General features: G+C 39.0%; 1 pseudogene; it reads left to right on the forward strand.

Moving 5' to 3' along the window:
* Positions 1–388: 388 nt before the first annotated feature.
* Positions 389–7,784, forward strand: LOC127455843 (extracellular calcium-sensing receptor-like; annotated as a pseudogene).
* Positions 7,785–15,225: the final 7,441 nt, after the last annotated feature.

Raw genomic sequence — 15,225 nt, forward strand, 5'->3', positions numbered from 1 at the left:
AAATGGGGAAGAGGCCAACTGTAGTATCATAGGGAAACCAGAGTACCCCCTTCTGTCAAAGGATGGAGACATTATCATTGGAGGAGCTTTTTTCAGTTCACAGCAAAATAAATTTGGAAATTCCTTCTTTTACTGAAAAACCTCATTGTCTAATGTTGCACCAGGTTTGTTGCTTCTCTGCTACTATTGTACTCATTTAAAAGTAGACATATTGTCTATGTAATTATTTTATTTGGTAAAATATGACATTAATTACTATTTCCAATATGATTTTCAATTGTAACTAAAGAAGCCTCAAACCTTATTATTAATAAATTCACTATTCTCTGTTAAATCTATCTGTCAAATTAGCCTTAACCTGAGACAATTCTGCTTTGCTCAGACCATAATGTTTGTCACTGCGGAAATTAACAGCAAGAGGAGCTTACTCCCAAACATTTCAGTTGGATACCAAATATTTGACAGCTGTGGTTCAACGCTGGCCTCTATGAGGTCATCAATGGCTCTGATAAATGTTCAGGAGTTAACAGCAGAACAAACCTGCTCTGGGAAAACAGCGGTAAAAGCCATTATTGAAGATTCTGAGTCTTCCTCAACCATTGTACTGTCCAGAGAAACAGGGCCTTTCAAGATACCTGTGGTAACATACATAGTCATGCATGCTTTTTATTGTAAAAAAGGATACAAATAAAAATAAATGATTTAATTTTTTCTGTTCTGTTTGCCAGATTAGTAATTTTGCTTTCACTTTCACTTCAGAACTATAGTATTCCCAGTGATTGCTACCAGAGCAGAGCACTGGACCAGCGAGTCAAACACTTCAGCTGGACATGGGATGGAGCAGTAAAGGTAGCCAAAAGAGAAGGAGTATGCTTTGAGAATTCAGAGGCCATATTGAGGACAAACTCAAAAGAGAAGATTGCTAAAGTTGTTGAAGTGATGAAAAAGGGCACTGCAAAGGTTCTTGTGGCATTGCTGGCACAGGGTGAAATGGATATGTTGCTAGAGGAGACTATCAGACAATATGTATCAGGGCTACAGTGGACATGCACTGAATCTTTGATTACAGAGAAGTACTTGGCAACTGAAAGAGTTTCAAAGGTTCTTGGTAGTGCAATAGGCTTTACTATCAGTAAGTCAAATATCACAGGCCTAAAATAATTTCTACTTAAGGTCAATCCATCTAAGAATCCTTCAAATTCTTTTCTGAGGAAATTTTGGGAGATGACGTTTGGATGCATCTCTCACCTACAATCAGCTCTAAAACTGAATATGAGAAGTTTTGCAATGGATCTGAAACAGATGTATCAGAGCTAAGGATTTCAAATAATGTCTATAAGGCAGTTTATGCTATAGCTTATGCATTGCATAACACATTGACTTGCACAACTAAAAATGGAGTATCTGATAATACGACATGTGAAAAAAAAAGGATTTGATGGTTTCCAGCCAAGTAATACAATTTTGTAATTAGGTTGGCTTGGGAAAGCCAACCTACTGATATACTATTTAAACTTATTATAATTATTATTATTATTATTAGTGGTGCTTGCGAAGCAAAGCATGACTATTATAATCTCACATACTTATTAGTGGTGCTTGCAGTATGACTATTATAATCTCACATACTTATTATTATTAGTGGTGCTTGCAAAGCAAAGCATCACTATTATAGTCTTACATACTTATTATTAGCCAGGGGTGCACCATACCACCCACCCCTTAGAAAAGTCATAGCACAGATATCCTCAATAGGTCAGTTGATTTGACACCTCATTCGTGAATCTACGTCAAATGCTGCGGGACGATTTAGGTGCAGAATTTTGTATGGTTTTGTACTAGTTAGTGGTGCTTGCAAAGAAAAGCATCAAATCAAATCAAAATCAAATCACTTTAGTTGTTGTCACTCAACCATATACACAAGTGCAACAGTGGGTGAAAGTCTTGGATGCAGTTCCAAGCAACATAGCAGTCATGACAGTGATGAGACAGTGATGATTACAATAAACATCAGATTTACACAACACAATTTACATATCTAATATACACATAATTACACACAACACAATATACAAATAATAATATACAATGTACAGTATACAATACACACAATATAGAATACACACACAATATATAGAATACACAGTATACAAAAACAAAAATAGTATATATAAAATATACAGTAGTTTATTTTGTGCTGTATTGACATTCAGGCTGTCGGTTGATAGTCAGTTGCCAGTGTGTTGTTAAGAGAGAATATATAGTTTATGACAGTCCAGTGTCCACACTCTTGATCTCCCACGATCAAAATACATCAGCACTGCACTTTATTAATCTTATTATCTCACACTGGACTGTCATAAATTATATTCTCTCTTAACAACACACTGGCAACTGACTATCAACCAACAGCCTGAATGTCAATACAGTACAATACAACCTACTGTATATTTTATATATACTATATATATATATATATATATATATATATATATATATATATATATATATATATATATATATATACTATTTTTATTGTATAATGTGTATTCTATATTGTGTGTATGTGTATTCTATATTGTGTGTATTGTATACTGTACATTGTATATTATTATTTGTATATTGTTTTGTGTGTAATTATGTGTATATTAGGTATGTAAATTATGTTGTATAAATCTGATTGATGTTGAAAATTGGTATATGTCTCATCACTGTCATGACTGCTGTGTTGCTCAGAACTGCACCCAAGACTTTCACCCACTATTGCACTTGTGTATATGGTTGTGTGATAATAAAAGTGATTTGAATACAGGAGTGGGCTGAGAACACAGCCCAGCGGGGCTCCAGTGTTGAGGGTTAATGATGAGGAGATGTTGCTGCCCATTCTAACCACTTGGCATCTGCTTGACAGGAAGTCTAGGATCCAGCTGCACAGTGAGCTGTTTAAGCCCAGAGCCCGGAGTTTCACATCAAGCTTGGAGGGCACTATGGTGTTGAATGCTGAGCTGTAGTCTACAAACAGCATTCTCACATATGTGTTCCTTTTTTTCAGGTGGGAGAGAGCAGTGTGTAGTGTAGATGCAATGGCATCATCAGTGGTGCGGTTGTTGCGATATGCAAACTGCAGTGAGTCCAGTGAGGCAGGCAGCACAGAGCAGATGTAATCTCTTATTAGTCTCTCAAATTATTTGCTGATGATGTGGGTCAGAGCAACAGGACACCAGTCATTTAAGCAAGTGATTTTGGATTGATTTGGTACAGGCACAATGGTGGACGTTTTAAAGCATGTGGGGACCACAGACAAGGAGAGGGAAAGATTGAAAATGTCTGCAAAAACACCAGCCAGCTGGTTCTGGTGACTCGGCCCGAAATGCCGTCTGGACCCACGGCTTTACGGATATTCACCCATTGGAAGGATCGGGTTACATCCACTACAGAGACGGAGAGTGAACTAACCTCTGTAGCTTTGGCCGCGAGAGCTCTCTCCACAAGGGCGGTGTTAATTCCCTCGAAACGAGCATAAAAAGTATTAATTTCCTGTCTTTCACCCCAACATAAACACAGGTAAACAAGCTTACTGTACACATACATGCCACACACAGCTAAGAAGGTTGTAGATAGCGGACACACACACACACACACACACACACACATACCTGAAAGTTAAGTTGCATTTTTAGAAATGCATTGGATCTCTTTAGCCAAGTAGCTGTCTTTGTCATATTGAAGTAATTTGGTTAATATTTCAGTCAATATTAAAGTACTAAATATTTAATATACTGTGAGTGCTTTTCAACCTAAATGTAGATGGAACAGATGAGCTGCTTCATTTTTCAAAAGAGGGTGATGTCTCCATTGGGGGCATTTTTTCATTCCACCAATATCCACTTGATGTAAATCCAACACTTTCAATCAATCCAGGAAACATCAGGTGTTACGGGTAAAATGGTGATAGTAAACTTGTATTACTTGGGAAGCAAATCTTGTTAAACAAAAATGTATTATTGTAACCAGGTGTAATCAGGTATAAGGTAATATAGTGACACAGAAATAACTAATGTGACAGATGACTTTATGGTAAAAAAAAAGAAAAAAAGGCTAATGATCAACAAATGGTCTAGCTGCTGTGGTACAAAACAGAAACCTTTTCCTCATGTATCTCTTTTTTTTTCAGACTTGATCCTGTACAGCTGCAGTATGCAATGATAATGATGTTTGCCACTGAGGAAATAAACAACAGCACAATTTTCTTCCTGGCCTCACACTTGGCTACCGCATCTATGGTTCTTGCCCAAGTATACCTCTCTCTGTTAGAGCATCATTATCTTTGATTAAAGGGCAAATGGAAGCAGAAGAGGGCTGTGTAAGTCCCTCTACTGTGCAAACTGTTACTGGGGATACTAGAGTCCATGTCCACTATAGACATCGCAAGGACCATGGGTCTATTTAAAATACCTGTGGTATGTAATTTGATATAAGACTAAGTGTAGCGTTTTTTTTTTTTTTTTTTTTATTTATTTATTTTTTTTATTTTTAAGAATACATAAAATGTAGTAAAACTAGGAGGAGTTAGAGATGATTAAGAGATTTTCAGAATCAGCATGCATAAAAATGTAATCTTTAATCTCTTGTTTCAGCTTAGACATTCAGCAACCTGTGCATGTCTCAGTAATAGACATCCCTCCTTTTTCAATACTGTTCCAAGCAATTACTCTCAAAGCAGAGCACTTCTCAAACTGGTCCAGTATTTTGGTTGGACCTGGGTGGGGGCTGTGAGAAGCAGGGGAGACTATGGCAACAATGGTATGGCCACGTTTTTAGCGCAGCTGAGAAAGAGGGCATCTGTGTCGAATACTCTGTGGCCATTTACAGAACTGATTCAAGAGAAAAGATTTTGGAAGTGGTGGATATAATTAACAGGTCAACATCTAAAGTCATAAATCATAGCTTTTGCAGATGTCAATGATCTGGAAATCCTTGTAAAAGAGCTTTACTACCAAAATATAACTGGCTTTCAGTGGGTTGGAAGCGAGGGCTGGATTACTTACAAATACTTAGCAACCCCGCTGAATTATGCAGTGTTTGGGAGGGCAATTGGCTTTTCCATAGCCAATGCATATATTCCTGGATTGAGGGAGTTTATTGTGAGTAGCCAGCCTTCATTGAGACCAGGTAACACAGGACTGGTTGAGATGTGGGAAAGTGTGTTTGACTGCACTTTAAATCCAGACACAAATAATGCCTCCAACATATGCAGTGGAGAGGAGTCCCTAGCAAATACATACACATATTTCACAGATGTGTCCGATGCTAGCTATCTTAGCAATGTATACAAGGCAGTATATGCTGTTGCTCATGCTCTAGAAGGACTACTGGCCTGTGAGAAAGGGAGCGGACCATTCCCAACAAGACATGTGCAGAAGAAGGAAAAATTCAGCCTTGGCAGGTGTGGATAAAGCTTTGTTTGTTTTGTATTGTTTTGAACGTCTGCTCTGTAATGCACTGTATTTCAAACATTTGGAATTACGTTTAAAGGCCATGGGTATTACTAATGCCACCATTCTTTGCAGGTGCTGCATTATCTGACACAGGTGAACTTTACAACTAAAAATGGGGAAAATGTTTACTATGATGAGCGTGGTGACCCTGCCGCACGTTATGCTCTGGTTAACTGGTTAACTGGTTAACAATGAAGGAATAATGAAGGAATAATAACATATGAAGCCATTGGCTTGTATGATGCATCCTGGCCATATCTCAACCAGCCCCCACGATCCCCAACTTTATATTTCTTCAAAACCTGATGAGATTTCACAATTTTCCAAATTAGCAGAGTGTATCAATGAAATAAAAGATTGGATGGCCAGAAATTTCCTTCTACTCAATTCCGACAAAACAGAGGTACTAATTATTGGACCAAAAATCGAAAAAAATAAGCCGCTAAAATATAATTTGACTCTCGATGGATGTACTGTTACATCATCTTCAACAGCGAAGAATTTAGGTGTTATATTTGATACAAATCTGTCCTTTGAAAATCAAATTACCAATGTTTGTAGAACAGCATTCTTCCACCTAAGAAATATTGCTAAATTACGACACATGCTCTCTGTTGCTGATGCTGAAAAACTAATTCATGCGTTCATGACCTCAAGACTAAATTATTACTGCATTACTGGGAGGATGTCCAGCAAGATCAATAAATAAACTTCAGTTGGTTGAAAATGCAGCAGCCAGAGTGCTGATGAGAACCAAGAAATATGATCATATTAGCCCCATTTTATCATCGTTACATTGGCTACCTGTTAAATTTCGTATTCATTTAAAAATTCTGTTAACTACGTACAAAGATTTGAATGGTCTAGCTCTGCAGTACCTAGTGACCTTCTAACATGCTATATTCCATCATGTTCATTACGATCGCAAAATTCTGGCCTGTTGATAGTTCCTAGAATATCAAAATCCACAAAAGGAGGTAGATCCTTTTATTATTTGGCTCCTAAACTATGGAATAGTCTCCCTAACACTGTTCGAGGTGCAGACACACTCACTCAGTTTAAGTCTAGACTAAAGACTCATCTATTTAGCCAGGCATACACCTAATTTATCCTTCAACTCACAATTAGGCTGCTTTAGTTAGGTCTGCCGGAAACAGAAACAGTGATCATGATCTATAACTCTGCAATAAATTGAATGGCACCTGTGCTAATATTATTTTATTTGTTTCCCTGTCTCAACCTTGGGACTCCTATCCTGAGGTCACAAGAACCGGCCAGATCCAGCTCCATTCCTGCTTCGTGTTGGACTCCACTGCTACGTGTCGCTGTGTGATGATGACTAATAGCAGCCGGTACCCGCCAAACATCACTTCAGTCTATTACAATGGACTTCAGAGGAACTGATGCCAACTCCAACTATAAGACATGGGATACTTCATATGCCATTGCCTGAACCTTGGATTTAGGATAGACCTCACCAAAATTATTGGCCAGGTTGAACTGCGATGCACCTAACTGATCTCTGCTTGCATCACCTCGATCTAATGATGGACTACACTCTTGAAATGGAATACATAGACTATCAATTAATTGCCAACAAAACCCTTCATCAGCCAACTGCTGCTCTTCTCACTGACTCTATGTTTCCTTTGTTCACTTACTTTCACTGATCGGCCCACTGAGTGGTCCTGTATGTTGTGTCACACAGTGTTTGGTATCACTTTTGTTCTCTGTATCTCCTGTGTTCTAGGTAAAACCATTGTGGTGTTAATGGCTTTCAAGGCTACACTTCCAGGAAACAATGTCATGAAATGGTTTGGCCCTGCACAGCAGCAACTCAGTGTTCTTGGTTTCACTCTTTTACAAGTGCTTATTTGTGTGCTTTGGTTAACAATATCACCCCCATTTCCCTACAAAAACATGAATCATAATAAAGACAAAATAATTATTGAATGTGATTCAGGCTTAGTTATAGGCTTTTGGGCCATGCTGGGTTATATTGGCCTACTGGCTATCTTGTGCTTCATTCTCGGAAGATGCCCAATAACTTCAATGAAGCCAAATTCATCACATTTAGCATGGCTATATTCTGTGCTGTTTGGGTCACGTTTATCTTAGCTTATGTTAGTTCTCCAGGAAAATTCACTGTAGATATTTGCCAATTTAGCCTCAAGTAATGGGATGTTGTTTTGTATATTCATTTCCAAATGCTATATAATTTTACTAAAACTAGACATGAACTCTAAAAAACTTATAATAGGGAAAGCTGCTTCAAGGGTCCTCTGATTAACATGTCAAAGGCCTTTTTACATGTAAAAAACAAACAAACAAATTCCAACAATAAATGTCTAGATTTTATAAAAAAAAAAACAAATAATAATAATAATTAAAAAACAAAAAAACAAAAATATAGGTATCAATTCTGAATGCTGATGTGCAATAGTGCAATATTACTTTTGCCATTTATTCTGTTTAATGGGCATAAAGTGCAATAAATGTACTAATAATTCTGACCATAATGCCTTAGTCAACTAAGTGGTACTTAAATAAAAAAACAAGCATGTATATACTAATATTTGTATTTTTTTCATTGCAAATAAAAGATGTACACCATTCAAAATTAATACACTTTTGAAACAAATATGTTACAATTGAATGACATTCACATGAGATTAAGACTCCAGCCATATCAGTGGCCTACAAAAAGCTGTCTTTTTTCTACATACTCTAAAGTAGGTTAATCACTGAGTGAGTTAATAAATACACACAAACTTACATTCAGACAAACTTACAATCAAACACATTTTCCAGAGAACATCCCCTTGTTGCACACTGGTCAACCTACGGCCATGGGAGTTGCAGAGCTAATGGGGGCACCCGAGATTCTAATGATTTGTAAGAGCCTGCAAAACATAAATGCTACTTAATGCACCTTTATAATAATAATAATAATAATAATAATAAAAATAATAATTAATTTTTTTTATTTCTTTCTTTTTTTCTTTAATGCACAGGAAAATTGAGGCAAATGGGAAAGTGGAGGTAGAGAGGGAAATGGCATCAGGACATGACGTGAACTGGATTAGTGAGCAAAAAAAGCTAGGGTTGCCAACCGTCCTGTAAAATACGGGACCGTCCCGTAATTAAAGATGAAATACGGGATCGTCCCATAATTAAAGATGAAATGATGCATCCAGTATCGAATCAAGACTGGTTTTGTCCCTGTGACCTGTATTTAAGCTGGTCCAATGGTGTCACAGCAAAATCATTCAAAATCATTAATTTAACCTAACATTCATTGTAAAATTTTGCTATTGTGGCTAAGGGACCATCTGAAAAGTCCACACATTGTGCTAAAACAAGCTAAAACTGTGGATGGTGTGGTAAGGGACCGTCTGAAATCGTAAGCCGCACCAACCACAAACCTTTTTTAGGGTTATATTTATGAAATAATTAGAACTTATTACAAGGCAATGGTCTATGATCAAATACTTTTGTTAAATGAAAGCAAAACTGTACTAATGTATAACTGACCCTAGTCCCAGGTAACCGATTTCCTCAATCAAAACAATGTGTGGACATTACGTTTTGGCTTCACTATAGGTTATGCATAATTTAATTTAATTTAAATTGACTGATCTCAGTTCAGGAGACTCTAGGCTGTCATTAAAGTGTTAAACTTTCAAAGCACCAAGTTATGTGACAAACAACATGGGGCCAATCTCAGCTGAGTTTGTCTTTGGGAGAAACAGCAACGAAACTACATCTGGTAAGAAATCCCATTAAGTTTTTACATTAAACATGTTTGAGTCAAAAGAGTAGAGTCTCTAGTATCATCTGATATGGCATTTTAAAAATTTAATCAATAAATCGCGAAATGGCACGCTGTTAAACACAATGACCACGTATGTGGACTATAGGCTCATTTTCCTTATAATATCCTATATTCACTGTGCATTATCGTATTAAGAATCAATGGAGGCATCCAAAAGCTGGTTTGCGTTCATAGGCTGTATAAGGAGTTAGGATGAAAATAAGGTGCATTTCAAACTGTTCTGAGACCAGTGCAGACAGACAGCACACTGGAGATTAAGTCATTCCTTAATTAGGGAGCAAAGGAGCATCTTATATCTTTCCATGAAGTCAATTGCTTTCAATCCTAACATCCGGTCAGTACATCTGGTCCGGTAATAAGTACATAGACTCAGAATTTGTCATGCAAAATTTTAATTTAACATGGTTGGCAGTGATTGGATGATGCTGGCCATTTCTTTGAATCAGAATTATTCATGCTAATTTCTGATGTAATGTCTGTAACGTCTCAATAACATGAATAACCAACACTCCTGGAAACATAAACAATTTGATACAAAAAAAAAAAAAAAGAAAATCTGACTTTCTATAGCTTGGTATTATTAAAAATGTCATAACTTAATCCCACTGTCCGTGTATGTGGACATACATTTTTAGGAAAACTATTTGGTTTAATTTTTTTTTTTAATTTTTTTTTTTTTTTTTTTTATGTTTCTTAGGGGCAAATAAAAAAGGGGAATAGAAAATGCACAGAGCAGTCACACTTGGGTCTCAGGAGGTTAATAACTGCATGGATTTTGCATACTTCTATGCACAGGAAAAGTTCTCACAAAAAAATCCCAACAGATTTACAGTAAGTGTGTACACATGTTAATTTGTTTTTACCCTTGTTCTAATGTCAATTAATCCAGATTATTCTAAATGAAGGAACCGGAAATTAGTCATTTGCACAAAACATGCCCAAACCATCTCCATATTAGGGCTTTCAGCACCACCACACCTGTAGAGTTGCAAATGTCTATAGAAAGATGAGGCCGAAGCAAAAGGCCCAAAAACATCACACTAAACAGCGCAGCACATTATTACAATTTTTTTATTATTTTATAAACTGTAGACGTTGGATGGACTGAAGGCTTCATTGGAGCGCTGCTTGTGCAGTAGCATTTATCTGTGCCTCATCGTGCACAGGTTCAAACTGTGCATGTGGTCCATAAGGCAGTGCTTCAAGTGGAAATAAATCCATGGCAGTTCTCATTTGCCACTTTGCCTGATTGTTTATCGAACAGGACAAAAATTGTATCTTCGAGCACTGTTATAAGGTAAAGAAACTCCCGTGCCTTAGTACAAAATAAGGTCATCTGACAAAACTTTTCTGGGTTGTAAGGGAGCATTCCACCATCTGCATCATAGCACATCCAACGCTTAGTACATTGTTTGTGCACTCTATCACTGAGCGCGCACTTGCAGAACGAGAACCCAGCTCGAGCTATAACACACATATTTTTGTTTCTTTGAAATAAGAATACACATAAGACCATATAAAATATGTATATACACTCAGTAAGCACTTTATTAGGAACACTATGGTCCTAATAAAGTGCCCGATGTGGTCTTCTGCTGTTGTAGCCCATCCGCCTCAAGGTTCGATGTGTTTTGCATTCTGAGATGCTATTCTGCTAACTACAATTGTACAGAGTGGTTATCTGAGTTACCTTAGCTTTTCAGTCAGCTCGTACCAGTCTGGCCATTCTCCATTGACCTCTCATAAACAAGGTGTTTCCATCCACAGAACTGCCGCTCACTGGAAGTTTTTTCTTTTGGTACCATTCTGAGTAAACTCTTGAGACTGTTGAGCGTGAAAATCTTAGGAGATCATCAGTTACAGAAATACTCAAACCAGCCTGTCTGGCACCAACAATCATGCCAATGTCAAAATCACTGAGATCACATTTTTCCCCATTCTGATGGTTAATGTGAACATTAACTGAAGCTCCTAGATATTGCGATAGAGACTGTGAAGGACCTGGATGTTTAGCAATCTGCAGCCAGGCACACTTGAGACTGAATGGCAGCCAGATAAAATAATTATTTTGAGATTTTAAATGTGAGCATTCAACATGTTTTTCAGGCACTGACCATTTTTGGAGGCCACCTAAGCGAAATGTTGGGCCGCCGAAACAAATTCAAAGACATTCACCTCGCTTTCTAAATATGCTTCTCATCTGATACCCTCGTCGTGTTTCACGTGATTGTTGCGTGCATGCAAGTGCTGATGGAGCTGGAGACCATAAAGGAACTGGGGGAAGATTAGGAGACCAAGGCTGAGATGGTGGGCAACCAGGAGACCAAGGCAGATCCGGCGGACAAGCAGGTGGCAAAAGGCCCAAATATCCTTCATACAAAATCAAAGAACAAACAGATATGATGTCATTTAGAACAAAATATGTCCAAAAAGAAGGTGTTTTTGTGTTCATTTTGGTGGTTCGTAACAGCTCACCTGGGCGAACTTTTAGCAAAACTTCTAACTAACTACTAAACACCTTCTTACTGCCATTGGTCCATGTCATTGTTAGGTGTGACCTGGAGCTCCACCTACCTTGATGGTGATAACTGATTCTGTTTATGTCGTTCAGTCAGTCAAAATCAGTCAACAAGAACACACCGACGTGTACAGTTATTAATGAGCTGGAGCAAATAGACCTACCTCTGTACGATCATTCATGTAGAAAAAAATTTCAAGACCATGTCATGTGATTTTTTTTGTGTGTTTAATTAGTCTACAAAATGAATCAAATCTACTCAAATGCTCTCAAGTGCCCATTCACTCATGTGCCATCTGCAGTGAAAGCATTTACACATCTGCCCAAAGTAAGCCTATTATGATTCTTTTGTCTTTATTCTGCACATTAACATGTTTATACACTGATCTTTGCAGCAGTATCAGTGTCATCATAAATTACAATAACAGAGTGTAACCGGCGCATATTATAGCGTGTTAGCACATTAGCGCCATGAATTCAAAATGTAAACAAGACAAATTAAACATTTTCTACGGCATATTACTTTAAATCATCATCGAGTGGTTAAAACAGCTTCTTTTACTGGTCTAGTGTGAATTCTACTCATAGAATGAGGCATAAAGTCATTGATAACACATTTTAATGTCACATTAGTTAAGGTTTTACATGTATCGTCATAATTTTTAGATGCTCCTTTAAACACCTCCCACAGCGGTGTGTGGACTGTCTGAATGTTCACAAACAGTATACCATTGCTCGGTTGTTTAGAACTTCTTTTTACTCCTGAAAGAAGAACGAATAAGAACTTCTCCAGAAGTATATTGAGGCCTTTAGATGGACCCGGTGGATGACCAGGAGACCAAGGCGGAGATGGTGGATGATCGGGGGACCAAGGCGGAGCAGGCGGAGGACGCAGAGACCAGGGCGAACCAGAAAACCAGGGCTGAGTCAGCAGAGGACCAGAAGACCAGGGTGAGCCAGAAGACCAGGGCGAAGATTTGGGAGACCCAGACGAGAGCGTGGTCAAAGCGGCTGTGGTAAGAACAGACTTGGCAGCCATTCGAGAGATGGTGGGTTCCTTGATGGCTGCTGGTATAAGGATTAACTAGGCAGCCACTGGAGACATGGTGGGGTTGTCAGCAGCCGCTGGCATAAGGACTAACTCAGCAGCCACTAGAGAGATGGTGGGACTGTTGGCAACCAGAGGGGAAGGAACTGGCATGCCAGCCGCAGGAGAAGGGACTGACTTGCTGGCCACAGAGGAGAAGGGTTTGTTGTTGGTGGCCACAGGGCATGGTCTGACCCCAGCGGCTGCAAGAGAATAGGGTTTGTTGTCTGCGCTGGGAAATGTACAGGGTTGGTGGTGACCACTGGGGACAGAACAGGGTCAGTGGCAGCAGCTGGAGAAGTGACAGACTCGTCGGCAGCCGCAAGGAACTGGACAGACTCACCAGTGGCCGCAGGGGGCAGGTCAGACACTGCGAAGGGTCAGACTTGGTGACAAGAGAGTTGGATGGGGCATTGGCATCCGCCAGGAGAGCTGCAACTAATCCGGATCCCTCCAGGGGAGTTGCAGCCAACTCTGACCCCTCCAGGGGAGCTGCAGTGGACCCGGGCACAGGGACATGTCTAGTCCTCCTCCTCTTCCTCGAGGGTGGTGGGAAGAACTGCTGCTGACTTGGCCGGCTCCTGGTGGTTGCCTGTGGGCCCGGCCACCTCCGAGTGGTCAGCAGCAGACTCAGCCATATCTGGGTGGTCAGCAGCGGGCTCAGCCGCCTCTGGGCGGTTAGCTGCGGAGCATCTCTTCCTCCTCCAAGTATTGGGAAGTGCGCCCATGGCATCGACTGCCAGTGAGGAGGTATCTTTTTCCTCGGGCTGGGGAGAAGAATGTGACTCCACACAGGCTGAGATGAATTCATCCCACTTAATAGCCAGGATAATGGTCTTGGATAGCCCCCCCCCCCCACCAGATCTGCTGTACAAAGATCTATAAAGCAAGTCAGATTGAAATGTAGGACCCAAGACAGCACCAGAAATTACAGCGCATATCCCCTCACCGACTAAAAAAACTTATTCCTGTTGGGTCCAGATCAGGTCAGACTGTTATGTCATGACTGGTAGTAGAACCAAAATGCAGGATGGCAAATCAGTGAGCTTTATTTTCAATAAATGAAAATGGAGAAAAATAACAAAAACAAGAATGAAAGAAAATTAGTAACCAAACATAAGCAAATACAAGACCAACTGAAGTAAACATGAACCGACTGGAGACACTAAACTCACAAAATGATCTGACAAAGACAAGAGGGAAGAATAATATATACAGTACACAATATATAGAGGGAAAAACACATGAGGAACGGGTGACGACAGTTAACACAACAGGAACTAGATAAGGAGGTGTGACAAGGGGAACCGAGGAGACGAAGTAAGGGAAGCACATGTCTGACACAAACAAACACGAAGCCATGTGCTAAAACACAAAACAACACAACCAACACAGACAGACAGAGGGCAGTCCAGACGTGACCCATTTGAATTCTACTTTTTTACTTTAAAGCACTATGGAGGAAGTCAAACATCTCAAACTGCTTTACAGCCCAATTTTTATATTATTATTCTTTTATTTTTTTTACTTTGACTGTTTGTCAAGATCCAAATAAAGATAAAATTATATAGGAGGGAGTAGTTTTAATTGATACATTTAATTCACTGAGTGGGTTATACAAAAATAGACATTACAATATGGTTATTAATATCTAAGCCATTTTTTATAGATTTTTTTTTTTTTTTTAGAAAAAGATAACTATATCTGTCAAGGTTCTGCCACTTTTGTCTTTGTTTATTCATGCTGTGGTAGGATCATGGGAGTCTTCTCTGCCTGTTTGTTTCTTGTGTGTGCTTATTTCTTTGTTTCACCCTCTTCTTCTTGTGTTTTCAGGTGCCATATAGAGAACACTAGCTCTGTTGCCCTGACAAATGCTCATTACTCCACCCTGCTCATTATCTGCGGCACCTGCTTTCCATTACCATTCCCTATTTAAGCTCCTCTCATGTTCTGTCCTGTGCCAGATTGTTTTATGCGTTCCAGTCTGTTCTTGTTACCTCAGTCTGTTTTCTTGTTGGTTTGGTTTTTGTATTTTTTTTTTTTTTTTTTTTTTGTAACCTATAAATGTTAGGCTTAAGGACTACCTTCAAACTCAGTGCCTCTTTGCTTGACATCATGGGGAAATGTAAAGAAATCAGCCAAGACCTCGGAAAAAAAATTGTGGACCTCCACAAGTCTGGTTCATCCTTGGGAGCAATTTCCAAATGCCTGAATGTACCACGTTCATCTGTAAAAACAACAGTATGCAAGTATAAACACCATGGGACCATGCAGTCATCATACCGCT

Source organism: Myxocyprinus asiaticus, chromosome 18, assembly GCF_019703515.2.
Source record: "Myxocyprinus asiaticus isolate MX2 ecotype Aquarium Trade chromosome 18, UBuf_Myxa_2, whole genome shotgun sequence".
In the NCBI taxonomy this organism is placed as follows: domain Eukaryota; kingdom Metazoa; phylum Chordata; class Actinopteri; order Cypriniformes; family Catostomidae; genus Myxocyprinus; species Myxocyprinus asiaticus.